Source organism: Lepisosteus platostomus, chromosome 9 (assembly GCF_059453375.1).
Source record: "Lepisosteus platostomus isolate fLepPlt1 chromosome 9, fLepPlt1.hap1, whole genome shotgun sequence".
Classification (NCBI taxonomy): Eukaryota; Metazoa; Chordata; class Actinopteri; order Semionotiformes; family Lepisosteidae; genus Lepisosteus; species Lepisosteus platostomus.
In genome coordinates this window covers 22,674,889-22,693,105 of record NC_142619.1, presented here as the reverse complement: position 1 = coordinate 22,693,105, position 18,217 = coordinate 22,674,889, and the positions used below count along the sequence as shown (strand labels likewise).

Genomic DNA, 18,217 nt, shown 5'->3' with positions numbered 1-18,217 from the left:
CTTTAGTTTTGTATTTAACTTATTATATGATAGTCAGACTTAATGTATATTTGAACAATGAAAATATATTTTTACAAGATTTTACATTAAGCACTTAAAATTAATATGGTTAATAATAGTAAACTGTAACATGCTGTAACAAGATCGGTTAAACTGCGAAGAAAATCCTTTCAGAGAAAATGTTTCAGGTGTGAAGAACATAGATCTCCAATGCAATTTCAACCAAACCTGTTCCCACACACCCTGCCCCCACTACCATTAGAATATACACAAACATTTTAGCGTTTCATTCTGAGCAGAAGACCCTCACACCTGAAGAGTGCTGGCTGTGACGAATTAAACCAGTTTTACAGGTTTCAATCACAGACCATGTGACATGGGACTCAGTAAAGTAACACACAGCGCCACTGGATTTGATAATACTGTACCTAACCAAAATCCGCAATATGGAAACAGAACCTGTGTAATTGTTGATAGATGATGTACTCGTAACATTTTTTCAAGACGAACTACAACATTTAAAAAATGACTTGTATGTACTTGATATCTCTAATCAATCCACGGGTTCCAGCACAAAACGAAACTAAAACGCATACCGTTTCGCGCTTCTTATTAGTTGCTCAAAAGTAATTTGACCGTATGAAATGCATAATATAAACCTAGAAACATATACGTGAGCAGTACTTAAGCACTGTAGTATCGGTGTTAAGACATACCTCTCAAATACTGTAAATCAAGTTAAAAATATCTCAAGACCGATTCTGGTCGTAATGAAACCATGTTTCGTGTATGTTTTCTTTTTCATCTTGAAATAACTCATTTCTAAATACCTTTTTCACTGTTAACATCTTGTAGCAACTTTGCGACAAAATATACACTCTGACAGTTCATCCTGCTACCAACATTAAATAAAACAAATCTTAAGATTTCTATATTTATGTCTTTATTTAGTGGTTTCATTCGAAGCTTACAATGTTTAGGGAGAAATGGAATACTGGTGTGTATTTTTTTCTTTAAAGTACCGAGACCAGCCATATACTGTATGTTTATGTTAAGATTTCCCTTCAGTGGTAAAATTAGATATGAATATTCAATACTTAAACGGGCACAGTTAAGACATTAAATATACATATACATATTGTATACAGTACAGTTTGCATACGGTAATATGTTTATGTTACGCGATTAAAAAATAAATAAATAAAACTGAAAGGTCCAGCACCAGCTGGATTCAAACACACAACCTGCCAGTTGGTAGTCACGCACCTAGACCAGTAGGCTACAAGACAGCTTGCATAAGCAGGCAGGCGAAACAGCCCTACACAGCCCTGCCGCAGTACACGGATATAATCATACCGTTATTAAATTCTTGAGATACGCGATTCCATATTATATTCCCTTTTAATCAAATTCTAAAAGTATGCTTGTTGACTCCGGTATCACGTTAGTTAAAGACTTCGAAGCTTACAATGTTTAGGGAGAAATGGAATACTAGTGTGTATTTTTTTCTTTTCATGATAGGTGTCGCATTTTAAATCATTTTCATAGTTAGAAATTATGAAACGCCCTGTTAAAAGCAAGGAAGTTTTTATGCCCGTTGAAGTAAAACAAAATGCCTGACAAAGTATGGCTTGGACAGATTCCAAGTGCTTGTACAAATGTGCTAAAGAAATTATACTTTGAGTATACAGCTTGTCCAAAGTCATCCATTATTAATACTATTAGTAATATCTTCAGTAAAGGCTTTGATGCATAAATATTTCTGATAAAGGTAGGTTGTGTACTTTTGTCCAACTAAGCAATCTTGCTTTCATAAAATATACCAACATTTTAATGACTGATGATTAACATGCTGTAATACACAGTTCAAAATTAAAGGCTCAAATGCTGTACATGAGAGGTTAAGCTCCCCCTGGCGGTTTTACAAGGCGACGCCGGATAGTTAGTCACGTGACACACGTGAACCGTGTGATACCCCAGTGGGCGTGTCGCGGTATGCCGCGAAATACCTCACCCATTTTGAATGGCTGCATCTGTATGTCACAATACTACTGGAGCAAGCTAGAAGCTTATGCAGTATGTTAAGATGTACAGATGCAGCCATTCAAAATGGGTGAGGTATTTCGCGGCATACCCCGGTGGGCGTGTCACAGTATCACGCGGTATCACGCATTTCACGTGTGTCACGTGACTAACTATCCGGCGTCGCCTTGTAAAACCGCCAGGGGGAGCTTAACCTCTCATGTACAGCATTTGAGCCTTTAATTTTGAACTGTGTATTACAGCATGTTAATCATCAGTCATTAAAATGTTGGTATATATTATGAAAGCAAGATTGCTCAGTTGGACAGAAGTACACAACCTACCTTTATCAGAAATATTTATGCATCAAAGCCTTTACTGAAGATATTACTAATAGTATTAATAATGGATGACTTTGGACAAGCTGTATACTCAAAGTATAATTTCTTTAGCACATTTGTACAAGCACTTGGAATCTGTCCAAGCCATACTTTGTCAGGCATTTTGTTTTACTTCAACGGGGCATAAAAACTTCCTTGCTTTTAACAGGGCGTTTCATAATTTCTAGCTACGAAAATGATTTAAAATGCGACACCTATCATTCAACTAGAGCTTAAAATATCACAAGGAAAAATACACACCGGTATTCCATTTCTCCCTAAACATTGTAAGCTTCGAAGTCTTTAACTAACGTGATACCGGAGTCAACAAGCATACTTTTAGAATTTGATTAAAAGGGAATATAATATGGAATCGCGTATCTAAAGAATTTAATAACGGTATGATTATATCCGTGTACTGCGGCAGGGCTGTGTAAGGCTGTTTCGCCTACCTGAACATGCGAGCTGTCTTGTAGCCTACTGGTCTAGGTGCGTGACTTTCAACTGGTAGGTTGTGTGTTCGAATCCAGCTGGTGCTGGTCTTTTATTTTAACAAACATTTCTTCGAAAAAATAGGTAAGCGATATTATGGACAATCAATTGACTTTTATATTTCAAAATATCGCAACATGATCGATATTTGCGATATTTTGAATATATCTTCCCTTCTGACAGTGGTTCCTGCTTCTATTGTGTGTGTGTGTGCAACAGTAAATTTTTATAGAGAAATGGAGGCGGGACAGTATGCGTTACAATATAAACATTTATATTGATTTAAATCGTGTTCTGATTTAAATCGCAAACGCGTGTTTAATTATGTGTTTTTTAATCATGATCAGGCTAATGCATTTCTACATTTTCTGTATGAACCAGCTTAGAGGTTCATACAGAAAGACAGCTTGTGTTTAAATTGAGTGTAAGGTAATTTATGCTTCTAAAGTCATGGTCAGTATTGTTGTACTGTGCTGTACTGTGTCACATTATTTTATAGCGTTTTTATTGCGTTATTAAATCCGGTGGCGCTGTGTTAGTTTCCTGACTCACATTATTTAAACTGCGACACTGATCATTCATCTCTAAATAAACTTTATTTTATATAGCATTTTAAGCGAATAGGTAATTAGATTGCTCATAAACCTAATCACTTTTTCTTCATAAACACAGCGTGATTGCTCTCTGAAAATGCTTTTCCTTTATTTTTAAAGTAGGCTCAGATTTCAACTATAGATCGTATTATTATAAACTTTCTTGGAAAAATGTATTTTATGTAAACCATGTTTGCTATTAATTCATTTAGGGCTAAAATACGTTCATTGTCTTCTAATCGAGTCGAGTTGACATTGGAAGCCTGCCACACCCGGACCGTTAACGCATTAGCACGTCAAAGCCCATTGAGCCAGTATTGGCTTTAGTATCCCCCCCTTCTCCCCTCAATTCAATTCAATTCAAGGTGTTTTATTTACATGACAGATGGGTACAAGCAGTGTTGGGTACTGTATGTATATTGTAACGCTTACGGCAGACAGGCACTGTGTAGGAGCCGACGCACCAGAGCAGCGCCTGCAATTTTTATATTTATAACTTAGTTTTTAAAATTAGTCAAGCAATACGAAGCATCTCCTTTTACTTAGTGCCTGAGCATACTGCAACGCGTGTGAAGCCCATAAACGATATTAATTTTGGAACTTAAACATACAGTATATGGCTGGTCTCGGTACTTTAAAGAAAACATACACACCAGTATTCCATTTCTCCCTAAACATTTTAAGCATCGAAGTCTTTAACTAACGCGATACCGGAGTCAACAAGCATACTTTTAGAATTTGATTAAAAGGGAATATAATATGGAATCGCGTATCTACAGAATTTAAAGACCAGACAATCGCAAACTCGTTTTCAATAAAATTATTTTATTCATTCAGCAGTTTGTGAGAGGGACATCCAGCAGGGAGAGACACACACACCGGTTTTCATTGACAACATTGTTTTTTTTTCAATTCCTCTTGTCTAACAGGAATGTTTTGTTTGTGGACAGACTGTTAGACAAGAGGAAAAGACTGCCTCCTCCTACGAAGCATTTCGTTGATCCGATCACGAATTCTTTTCCAGTCGTACGCAGCAAGGGTTGAGAATCTCCGATTCACCATCGTACTAATGGTTTCCCGGAGATTGGGTTAAAAAAAAACAAAAAACATACTAACAACTGTGCCATCCTACTCCTTAGTTAATACATTTTATTATTCATAAACAGTTAACATTGTTAGCAAAATATTTTGAATTATATTTAACCCTATTTTTTCTTTAGTTTTGTATTTAACTTATTATATGATAGTCAGACTTAATGTATATTTGAACAATGAAAATATATTTTTACAAGATTTTACATTAAGCACTTAAAATTAATATGGTTAATAATAGTAAACTGTAACATGCTGTAACAAGATCGGTTACAAGAAGAAAATGCTTTCAGAGAAAATGTTTCAACCAAACTTATTCCCACACACCCCGCCCCCACTACCATTAGAATATACACAAACATTTTAGCGTTTCATTCTGAGCAGAAGACCCTCACACCTGAAGAGTGCTGGCTGTGACGAATTAAACCGGTTTTACAGGTTTCAATCACAGACCATGTGACATGGGACTCAGTAAACTACAGTAACACCGTATTTGATAACGCTTTAAAAACGCTATAAAATAATGTGACTTGGCACAGAACAAGTTTACAACACAGTACAAAGATAAATGCTGACCATGACTTTAGAAGCATAAATTGCCTTACACTCAATTTAAACACAAGCTGTCTTTAGCCCTCTAAGCTGGTTCATACAGAAATGTAGAGATCTAGGCTCAGAACACACAGCTTCATTAGCGAATACATATGCAGGACAACTAGAGAAGACGTTTTACAGAGGGTGGATTTTTAGAAACATCCCATCAGACATCCCATCATATTCACAACGTGAAATCTAGAAAATAATATTACGTAACCAAAATCCGCAATATGGAAACAGAACCTGTGTAATTGTTGATAGATGATGTACTCGTAACATTTTTTCAAGACGAACTACATTTAAAAAATGACTTGTATGTACTTGATATCTCTAATCAATCCACGGGTCCCAGCACAAAACGAAAGTAAAACGCATACCGTTTCTCGCTTCTTATTGCTCAAAAGTAATTTGACCGTATGAAATGCATAATATAAACCTAGAAACATATACGTGAGCAGTACTTAAGCACTGTAGTATCGGTGTTAAGACATACCTCTCAAATACTGTAAATCAAGTTAAAAATATCTCAAGACCGATTCTGGTCGTAATGAAACCATGCAAGGGAGTTTTTATGTCCGTTGCAGTTCTTTTGCAACATGAATATAATTATATCGTTATTAATTTCTTGAGATACGCGATTCCATATTATATTCCCTTTTAATCAAATTCTAAAAGTATGCTTGTTGACTCCGGTATCACGTTAGTTAAAGACTTCGAAGCTTACAATGTTTAGGGAGAAATGGAATACCGGTGTGTATTTTTTTCTTTAAAGTACCGAGACCAGCCATATACTGTATGTTTATGTTAAGATTTCCCTTCAGTGGTAAAATTAGATATGAATATTCAATACTTAAACGGGCACAGTTAAGACATTAAATATACATGTACATATTGTATACAGTACAGTTTGCATACGGTAATATGTTTATGTTACGCGATTAAAAAAGAAATAAATAAAACTGGAAGGTCCAGCACCACCATTATGTTTATATGGTTGTTTTTGTTGGTTGGTTGTTATTATGGTTATTAATAATTCGATCTATAGTTGTAATCTGAGCCTAAATAAAAAGAAAAAGCAAGTGATTAGGTTTATGAGCAATCTAATTACTTATTCGTTTAAAACGCTATATAAAATAAAGTTTATTATTAATTTGCTGGACAGAGCGGTGAACATTATTATGCATAAGACAAAGATAACGATCCTGATCAGTTTAGAAATCTGTGTACGCTGTAAGGTTTTTACTTCTTAAACTTTTAAAATACACGTTTAGAATTGAAAGAAATTCTCTTCCTGGTATAGCAAACCAGCACGTCTTTTTTCTCCAATCAGAGGGGTGTCAGATGGTGTCAGCCAATCACCATTCTGCGTTGGGTAGCAACGGGTGACTGTTCTCAGGCGGAAGATGTAAACAGCTTAATGTTCGTGTTAAATATTTTTTTTTAATTAAAATTCATTCTATACAGCAATCGCATATTTGGGTACCGTTTCATAAAACTTTCATGCTTAAAATGTTTAGGGAGAAATGGAAGACTGGTGTGTATTTTTTCTTTAAACTACCAAGACCAGCCATACACAGTACAGTTTACATACATACAGTAATGTTTTAAATTAATATCGTTTATGACCTTCAGATGCGTTATGCTCCTCTTCTTTTTATGCTCAGCTACTAAAATTTCCCTTTAGTGGTAAAATCCATATAAATATTCAAAACTAAGCGGATTAAAATGTGCACAGTAAAGACATTAAATGATTCAATCTTTGCACTACCAACCAATGCACCACGAGTGCCCCTGTCGGTCATTTTGGCCAGCCAATCACTTGCCCTGCGGTATGCTCCGGTGCCCCGCGGTGGCTTGTGGGTAGGTTACCGTACCGCGGGTTTTTACCGCGCATTTTGAATGGCTGCATCTGTACACAAGGGAAGAAACAGGAGAAATCATTATTTAAAAATTTCTAGGATGATCTTATACTTGTAAAACATTTTTGAAAAACCTTTCTAAAATAATTATATTGATTCAGTAAGAACACAAGTGCATTAAATATGCTCTGCAAGCCCAACAGGAAACAAACTGGAAGACACCATTGTTCAGAAACTGAAAAATATTTTAAAAATAAACAACAGTGTATTATTCACTGTTGTTTGTCTTTTGACAAGAAACTTATGTTTTATATCTCTGGAATTTAACCAATAAACAGATATGAGGAAATAATTGTAAACATATATGGAATGAAAATTTTAAAGTCCCTAGATAAATTTTAATTATTTTTATAACTAAGAAAGGATTAAAAAAAGAGCATAGTTTGAAAATGTATAATTTATTCAACAGGATAATTCCCTATACAGTAAAAAATACCTGACAGTAGCCAGTTCCCATGAAAAGAACATCCATAATCACGGTTATACTTTCTCAAGCCAAGAAAAGTATCTCCACGGAATAACCGACTAATCATTTAGCATCTGCCAGTTGCCCCTCTGAAAACACCAGCTACTCACACCAATTTAGCCTCTTTGACTCAACTGTTTTAGATTTAAAATTGTCTCAGGAAACATAAGACATTCACTATCTTTATGCAATGATCTCCAAGCAATGCAAATCACGTCCAGACACATCCATATCATTACTCTCATCTTATTCATGGAGTGGTTTCAAGGCTCATCTGTTTCTCATATGCACAAATAATTATGAATCATAAATAATTCAAGAATTGAATGGCCTTAAGGATTCTACTTTCAATGTAGCCTGGGATTTGTTTTACAACAGCAGAGTAGTTTGCCTTTTTCTTTTCCTCCCCAGAAATATCTTTTTCACATTATGTAAGCTGTAGAAATATTCAAGGTAGCTCAACCTTTCTAAAGATGACTGGAAAACCCATATTTGAAAACTAGAAGGAATGTCAGAGATTAATCCTAGAGCCAATGTTTTTTTTTCACCTGAAATAAAAGAAAGACCACTCAGCCTGAACCTGGACCCTAGAACTACATACAGAAATACATGGCAAAATGATCATATCTACATCTTTTTAATAGAGGTGGAAATACGCAGCCATTCATTAAAAGAGATGGAAACTGATGATTAAAACAACTGCTTTTACATTATAAATAGATAGCCTCCATAATGTCTATTCTTAGACACTTAAAGGTCAATTTTCAACAATTTGCAAGGTCCATAATGTCTGTGTCTAGAATAGGTATCTAAAAGTACACCTTTCTTATTAAATTACAGTAATGAATCTCACCTACGTTCCCTGAATGTTGTTGCAGCTTTGCATCTTTCCCACAAATGGAGTTTAAGTGCTGCCCATCAAGCCCTAATCTATGGGAATGATGGTAATGACTTTGTTAGTTCAAGGGAAGAAGCAGGGGTAAGTAAAGTAGAAAAGTAGCACCCGGACCGCACAGGGAACTCAAGTGGTCTGTGTGGGTTGGCTGACTCCGCAGCCTCTGAAGCATGAAAACAAAACACCCCTGACTCATGAAGAGTGGCTTGAGAGGCACTGTCTCATGACTGTGAGCTGGGCCCTCAGGGGTAGGGAAGGAAGAGGAAGACTCCTCTGACTCCCTGAGAGTCACTTGCAAGATGCTGCCACGTGTCTGGGATCTTAGCCCTCAGGGGATAGAAAGGGAAGAGGAAGACTCCCCTGACTCCTTGAGAGTCGTTTTGAGAGGCACTGCCTGCCTCAGGTGATAGAAGGGAGGAGATAGCCCCTTGACTCACTGAGAGTTGCATGAAAGACCCTGCCTCACGACTGGGAACGTGTCCCTCAAGGAGAAAGAGAAAGGACCCCTGACTGAAGGAATCACTTTGAGAGGTGCTGCCCAAGGGGTTGAGAAGGAAGAGAAATCTGCTTGAGAAGGAAGTGAAAGAAATCACCTGACTCTTTTGTGGCGCTGCCTCACAACTGGGCTAGGCGAGGCGAGGCCAGGTTACTTCTCAGTCATTATGAAAACGAGTGCCTGGTTACAAGTGATAAAGAGGGTGAGAGAAACAAAGGAGCAGCGGTGTTAGTAAAGGCTCGAAGAGCCAGGTAGTTGGAAAGGGCAGAATAAGGGCACAATGGAGACGGAATTTTGGATAGCTGGATGAAATGTCCATGATGAAGGGGGATGGTTTTAGAATAGTGTAGAAAGAGAATGAAGTGGGAGTCTGGTACACAAGACAGGTCTCAAAGACGAAGACCCGATTCTGGAAACAGGATACAGAGGAACTGGTAAATTCTGTGACTCTTTAGAAACTGAAAAAGGCAGTCAGACACATCACATTCATAAGTGCACCCTCATATGGGGTAAAACAACCTTGCCTCAGGATAAAGGATATAATGAAGAGAATGTCAGAGGAGATAGGCGTCTTGGAAGAGACAATTGGAGGTGCTGTCTTTTGGATTCCATGAAGCGTGAGGCAGATTCCTGGTATAGAGAGCAGGGTAGGACAGTGAATAGACTGGAGCCTGAGGTGGAAATGAATCCCTGAGAGGTAAGATTTTATAGCACTTGGAGAGAGATGAAGAGATGAATAAGCAATAAAGGTGATAACAACAGTAAGGTTGATGGGAGTGGAAGGCAGCTGGAGGAATGCACAGAAAGTGGTGTATGCCGTCCAGGCAGAAGAGTAGGTGGCTTGGGTGGCTGGATCTAAAACAGCAGACACTTAGGACCGTGCAAATTGAAGCGGAATAGAGAGAGTTGATTCGAGTGAAATAGAAGATTGTGGAAGTCCGGAACTTGAAGAGGAGAAGGAACTGCATTGGGCAACAGGTTGCAGATTTTGGGTATCTATAAATGAGAAAGAACATTGGCTGTGGCATTAGAAAGTCCAGGGAGGTGTTCAGCTCTAACAAGGAAGTTATGAGTGAGAGAAATCCAGTTGAGACAGCGAAGGAGGCTTGAAATTGGGGGGGGGGGGGGGGGGGAGATGTTCCTTTATTGATGATGAAAATGGTGGATTTCTTATCACAATTAAATTGAATTTATTTTCCGATCCACTGGTGTCCCCAGATGTGGACGGCAGCTACAACAAGGTAGAGCTCCAGAAGGGCTGAGGATCATACATGGGAAGAGCTCCAAAAGCTACAAAACCATTGAACCTTGAATATATCTGCAAGAACTGACAGCAGAAACATCAGTGAAGAGAGACAGATCGAGTGAAGCAGAGACAGAAAAGGTGGAGAAAGAGGCAGAGGCTGCAGCTCTAGGACAGAATGAGGTTGAATGAGCAGTAGAAGCATAAATCCTGTTGGCTCTGAGGCCACTGAAAGGTTGGTGAAAAAGGAGAGGATCAGTCAAAATATGATTATCTGTAGTGAGAATAGCTGCAGCTTTAGCTGAAAAGGCTTGGTGGTATTTATAAAATAAAGAAACACCATATCGAACAGAAAGATCAGCAATATAGTTTGTGTAGTGGTCCAACTGCTGGCGCCTAAGAGGGTAGGTAGAACAAAAGACATCTCTGAAAATACAGAAAGACAAAATAAATTCGCAGAGGGTTAAATTTTGAGAAGACGTGGGTCCCGGGATTTTGGAGTAACAGCAAGATCTCCACAATCCACTACTCGATGATCAATAAACTCAGAGCTGGGTAGGAGGAGAGAAAGGAGATTGACATCTTTACCTTCAAGAATCTTGTGGTGCAAATGAGGAGCGAGAATATGACGATGGACTGAAGCTACAGCCTAAGAGCCTGAGGCAGTAGCTGTGCTGAGGGTGAAATCTGACATGGTGATGGGCAGAGGGAGACTGGAGACGAGCGGGGCTGAAGCAGGATGCGGAGCTGTATGGAGGGAATTATGAGCAGACAGGAGTTAATGTTGGCTATTTGAGAAACCTGCTGGGAAATCTGAAGAGAAAGGGTATCTACTAGATAGCTCGGTAGCTGTGCAGGAGGAAAAGGAAGAGCCGAGAGAAGGAGGAGGAATTGTCAGTTTTGCAGAATACTGTCCGTTTTTAAGATACTGCAGTGGAGAGAGCAGGGAAAACTGGTTCAGCTGAGACTGAATCGCATAAAAGTAGAAAAGGGCCTTAATGGTCAGACAGGTGGAATAGGAGTATATCTGTTGAACAGTGATTTGAGGAGCTTTAAAAGAGGCCAGTCTTTGTAAAAGAGACGAGTCGGCGTATCCGAGGTGGTGCGGCGGTGTTTTGACCAGCTTAATGCTCAAGGCTGGATGGGAGAAGCAGAAACATTGGCGAAGGGGGAGAGAGGTGGATTAGGTTGAAAACTAGGAGGTTGAAAAGGCGAAACAGCAGAAAACAAACTGGAGGAGAAAAAGGCGATCTGGGGATGGCAGAGAATTAGGAATGCGAGCCATTATTTTTCTGGCGCTCAAGAGACTTGATTTCAAAACTTTAGACGAGTATGTTAGTGTAGTTAGGGTTTAAATAGGAAAGAAAAAATTGAATGATAGAGAAAGGGGTGGAGCACCCCCAGCTTCTCCCCTCGAACCCCACCTATCAGTTTCCATATAAACACAAAACAGGCGAAAAGATTCTATTTTGTATTTCATTTCTAGATTGCACCCAGCTACAAGTTTACTGATTTAATAAAAAGTCAATCAAACATTGAACTGTGTGATTCTGTATGTTTGAACTTCGCAATATGTGTAAAAAAAGACTCACCAACAATGACAAATTGTGAAATCTCAAAAGTAACAGCTGCCATACATTTTTATGTGTAGGTCTTTCCCAGACATCAAAGGGGAATAATCAGGGTCTTTCATAATCTGCTATTTCTAATTCATCACAGAGATGACTGATTATTAAGTACCTTGGAGAATTCATTCACTTCTCTATTTCTGAGGGATGCTAACAGGTAGCAAGAGAAAAAAATGAATTATTTTTAGTTCCTCAAGAGTACTAGACTGCAAACTTGTACCTTTTAAACCATCAGTTGTTAGATAGCTTTCCGAGGCAGGAAACTCTACCAAAACTACCTAAAATGTTCAGGTAATGCAGAATTATCACCATTTTTACCAATCATTCCAAATCATGCATGATGAACTGTATCTGAATGTGATGGGCTCCAGGTCATTATAGGGAAGGACCCTCAGAAAAAAACTAAAAACATTTAAATTAAAATGGAGGGGAGGCTCTGAAGAAAATATGCAAGGGAGCAGCATGAAGAAAAACAAAATGTCAAAAGACAAAGCAATTATATTCTTGTACTGAAATACTAGAAGTAATGGAAACAAAATACAAGAGATTGAAATTATAATGCTTTAGTAGACAATTATAAAGTAATTGTTATCACTGAATAACATTTACAACAACAGTTGAAATGCAACACTCTAAAAGACAATAAAGAAGAGATGGAAGAGATGAAGGTGAAGCCCTCTACATTAAAAAGATCATACAAGCACAGACAATTAGCTTAGATGAATCTAAGTTCTCAGAATCAACATGTTTCAGATTTATAAAAAATATTTTAAATGAATAGTATTTGGAGTATGATATAGACTACCTTATTCAGATATTAACAATACAGCAGGCTTACAGTATATAGTTAAATAAAAAAGTATGCACTGTATATAGGAAAATAAATGGGAGATTTTAACTTAACCTCATATAGATTGGGAAAATCAAAAGTTCTGTTAGCAGTTCAAAAATAAATGTGAGACATGACTAAGAATTATTTTCTTGGTCCTCCTTCCTAGACAGCAGGAAAAACCTGACCTAACAAGAAGAGGTGTGCAGTGGTGATTCACTAAGTATGAGTGTTTTACAGGTGATTTTCACATTGAAATGGCAGACAGGATTTTAACAACAAAGGGTTACTTGTTTTCAGTATTTAATGGTGTCATTTTGGGAGTTTCTGTTTTTAAAATATTCACTAATTAAACAAATTACACAAAATGTTCAAAAGTGGACAAAAATGATTATAGACCAAAGCCATCTTAAAGAATTATTTAGTTGGTAAAATGCACTATATGAATATTTCACTGAGATATTTACTAAGGAAGGATAACATTTCTCAGGCTGAAGAAAAACAAAAGTCTATAGTAAATACTGTTCAAATAGAAGAAGCAGAAATGTTGGAGGTACTAGAAATAAGTAAATGAATCAAAACATCAGGGTCTGATGATTTTCTAACTATTGCACTTAAAGCAGCAAGAGACATATGCCATTAATAAAACTCATTTAACAGTTACTCAAGACAGAGATAATTACCATTGCCTGAAATGTAGCACCCATTCATAAAACCAAACAAGTGACATGACACAACCAAACCAAGGAACTATTAATCTATAAATCTTAGTCTTATTACGTGCAAGGTAATTGAAATAATGATTAGAACTGCACTACAGGATCATTTGTTTGGCAATAGGATTCTAAAAATGGCCACGTGGATTTTAAAAAGGTGAGTCTTTCTGAACTTACTTGCCACAGTTCTTTGATAAAGCAACAGCAATAATGGAATAAGTAAAGGTTTATTCCATGCTGAAAAGAGACTAAAAGAAACACAATGTTTCAAAGAAGAAAACCAACACAAAATTTCAGCTTTAAGCATATTGATGGATATACTGTAAGCTTGCCCAAATTATTTGAAATATGCTTTATCTAACTAGGAAAAGAGCTTTATTAGGTGTTTACCCATATTTTGTTTAACTACATCAAAAGCACTATTTCCAATCTATCATATTGAAAAGTTATACATCTGGATACTAGAAACAGGAATAAAATGAAGAATTAATACAGACTAAACCTGGGGAGAACACTTGAGATATCCAAGCTGTTAAAGGAGTACCATAAGAGATAATATAACACACAACAGAATGTTGAACAGAAGTTACTGAAAACAAATGGACTTAAAAAAGAAACACATATATACTGTAGTATAAGTCATTTATCCAATTCTTGAATAAACTGTATGACTTCTGTCAAATGAATCTTTTGTGATGAGCATTTGTTTTATACATGTCTGCCTGCAAACAACTGATAGAATTCCACACTACATATATTTTGTTCCACAACTCCTCAAGCATGAAATACTTTTTCAACCCATCTCCTTCTATCACAAAAATCACCATCACTGTTAGCTGCAGCTATCTATGTGCCTTGCAGATAGCTTGTGTTAATTTTCACAGTTTTGTGGACTGGATAGCTGCCATGATTGACAATGACATTTGGAGCTTTTCACCTCTGGGTCACCATTCAATTTCAGTCTTCATCAGCAGTAAATAAAAGTCATTTATCTGTCTCAATTCGTAAGTGAAAAAAGACTGTTGGTCTCGTTCAGAGAAGTTTGTACCCTCTGTCGTTACTTTAAAAAAAAACCAAATGTTGCACATAAAATGGACATTTATTGTACAGTAAATCAATATAGTGGTCACACATATATTGTGAATTATGTATCTTTGTGGTGTTACTGGTACTTTAATTGGTATGGTAAAGGTACATGAGCTAAACATGGGAATCTAGTATTTCTTTTGGGATAATAAGAAATCAGCACCAGGCAACAGTCATTGTTGTTTTCCAGTAATATTCCATGCACCAATACTCTTATTTCCTTCACTGCTGGTATTATTATTTTTTAATGTTTAGTTCAATATAAAAATATTCTAGTAGCAGGGGAAACTTAAACTGGAAAAGCAGTTAATTTAAGAATGTTTAATACAAGAATATGCCAATATAGAAACCTACACCTGGTAAATTCACAGGACAGTAATGTATGTTGTGTTTAGCATGAGGCATATCTACTTGAAATAAAATATCTGGAGAACCGCACCAAAGACGTTAATTGTATGGCAGAAATCAGTAGGATTACTGAATATATCTTGCAACACTTACTTATACTGTGTATCCTATACAGCATTATTGATAGATATCTCTTCAAAGGTCAAGCATTTATGCTCCGTCAATCTGAAAGAGAAGAAAAACGTTTTTGTAGATTGGAATGGTGAGAAAATAGAGAGTATATCATGTTCAATTGTTAACATAAAGGAATGAAAAATTCCACTATACATCTTTAATATATAAAGAAAGATGTAATAATAAGGTCACTGAATACTTTTGTGGAACTGAATCAGTCATGGACACTGTGCAGAAGTGAAATTGATTTTCTGAAGAAGTGCCAGTTCATCATGCCATGAGACACTTGCTATTGATTTTTTCCCCTTGTTTGTTTGTAATTTTGTTACCTCTGAGCAGGGTGCTGACTTAGATCCCGTCACATGTTGCATGCTTACATGATGAAGAATTGCTTGATCAAAGAAATAAAAAGTTCAGGTAGCCTAATGTTGAGATTATTTTCAGCTTTGATTAAATGTAACCTGCTGTGTGTGCCTTTGTAACTTAATTACATTCCAACAAGAAAAATCATAACACGAGTTATTTTACTTCCAATGGAACAAATTAACAGACCTGTGTTGTGGTAACCACTCCACACAAGTCACACAAGTACTTTTAACATTTTTCCTGTCGATTAATTGGTAATCATAATTGAATATATTTGTTCCATGATTTCCTTTACAATGAAGCCTTTGTGAGCATTGATTATTTACAGAGTTTTATTTTTCTCATTTGTAATCAACAATAACATGTCAGAAGCTGAGTGTTTCCTTTGATTATATGCATTATATTGATTATATGCATTATATTTATTTCAATACAACCTTGCTGGAAGCACTTAAAGGGCACATTAGGAGGAATTCAAGATATGAGTGAATGAGTAGCAGTTTTTAGTTTCAGTAAACGGTGCCACCTGGTCTTTTCAGATCTCAGACGTTAAACAAGGCTGGGCCTGATAACTGCTGTCTAGAGACTTCAGACCCTAATTAGATTAAAAATATTATTATTATTATTATTATTATTATTGTTGTTGTTGTTGTTGTTGTTGTTGTTGTTAATAATAATAATAATAATAACAAATAATTGCTTACACTTTTATAGCGCTTTTCTGGACTCTCCACTCAAAGCGCTTTACAGGTAATGGGGACTCCCCTCAACCACCATCAATGTGCAACATCCACCTGGATGATGCGATGGCAGCCATAGTGCGCCAGAGTGCTGACCACACATCAGCTATCAGTGGGGAGGAGAGCAGACTAATGAAGCCAATTCATAGATGGGGATTATTAGGAAGCCATGGTTGGTACGGGCCAATGGGAAATTTGACCAGGACGCCGGGGTTACACCCCTACTCTTTTAGAGAAATGCCCTGGGATTTTTAATGACCACAGAGAGTCAGGACCTCGGTTTTACGTCTCATCCGAAGGAGTTAGATTTGCTCAAATAAATACCCATTTTCATTAGGAGATTTAGTCTTTCTAATGAACCAAAAGACGTTTCTGATGAAGTGTAGATGAAAATATTCAGGGTTATAGTATCCCTAAAGTGTTAGATTGTGAATCGTTACAGGTACATCCTGTGAATATCCTCTAAACAAACAATCCTCTATGCTAAAAATTAACTAAGCAAAATCAATAAACTGTAATACTGATACTTTAGCACATTATGATAAATAGTGTGTTATTAAATGTGGATCTTAATCGAGACAGAACACTACATTATACAATAGAGGTGTCATACTGGTTCCTGGATGGTCAAAAGATACATTTGTTTTTTTCATTAAAGCTTTCAATTTGTTAATACGCTAGGTTTACAGTGTTATAGTAGTAACTGTATTATACTTCAAATGTAACTTATTGTCTTCTTTTAGGGACCTTAAAAATTGTTAAATGCTGTCAAAATGAAGCAGCAATTAGATCAATTATTTGTAATTGACAATTAAAGTTGGAACAAAATCTGACAGGCCTTATGCCCTTTTGATATTTAATATTTAGCTGAAACTACAATATTTGTGGCTTATAAATTTAGGCCACTCTTACGTGGTTAATATTAAAATATGTTACATTAAAAAAAAATGTGTGACATTAGAGCAACTTCAAATGTTATGATTTCATGTGTTAATCTGTCATCACAACTCAAGGCTAATAACATAATGAACCAAAGAAACTTGAGTCACTGGAAACATTTCCATGCCAGAAGTTCACTATTTCAATTTTGAAAGCAGACTTGGAAGAAATTATTGCTTAAAATAGATTATAGAATGTATTAAAGTAGAAAGGGACAGCATTCATATATAATCTGTTGGAAATGGCTGGTAACCATATATATATATTATTTAAAATAATTCTACCTGAAGCACAGAACAGATTTACAGCAAGAGTGAGTGAAGGCTGAAAAGCAGTATTCCTGCAGTATGGATTAACAAATAAAAACTAGTATCAAGCTAAAGAAAAAGAATACAGTGAATTGCATGCATAGATAAAAATGCAACTAGAAAGGCTAAGAGATAGATTTAGGACAACATTGTAATGGAGGATAAAATATTTATTTTCTCTCTCTGTTGTTATTTTTATCTGGTTACACAAATAATCACACCAACCAAACAATAGGTGTACACCTTAATTAGGAGTTCCAAAAATAGTTTTTAAAGTACTTGATTATCAGTATTTTATTCATTAAAAAATATTACAAGAAAATAAATCAAGGCTCAATAATAAGACACCAATAATCCCTTACTTGTACTGAGAAATATCCAAAACATTTAAGGCCAGATTAATTTAATGAGGAAATCATATATTGTCTGTCTTACATTTTAGAAGTTTCACATTTAACAGTAAATGAAATCATTTGATAAATTATATGGAGTTTCCGATGATTAAATCTTAAAGTAAATATGACAAGTTTAATACAGAGCTCTGCAACAAGCAACGAGTTCAATTGTTCATTTAATGGCAACAACTTTTTTATACAAATGAAAATGCCTTTGCACACTTAGATAACTACCAATAGTTAATTAATGGAACATTAGATTTGTAGGACAGTCAATGAAAGATGACAAATTATTTTCTATTAAATAATAACAAATGAGAAAAGGGCTTATTAGCCCTTATATTTACCATGCATACAGGATAGCATGATCACATCTTTGATTTTTTTTTTCTTCTTTGAAACTTGAACATTATGGATTAAACCTAAAAAAGTGTATGGCCAGCAGCCATATCACTCTGCAACTCACAACTGGCAACCCACTGAAGCTAAGCAG

General features: G+C 36.2%; 1 protein-coding gene across 4 annotated transcripts in view; it reads right to left on the bottom strand.

Moving 5' to 3' along the window:
• Window positions 1–18,217, bottom strand: part of mgat4c (mgat4 family member C) — a 298,157-nt gene that overhangs the window by 202,116 nt on the left and 77,824 nt on the right. For all 4 annotated transcript variants that reach the window (XM_088647199.1, XM_088647200.1, XM_088647201.1 and 1 more), the window contains one exon: window positions 14,956–15,027. The gene's annotated coding sequence lies outside the window, so the exon portion shown is untranslated. The remainder of the gene's footprint in view (window positions 1–14,955; window positions 15,028–18,217) is intronic.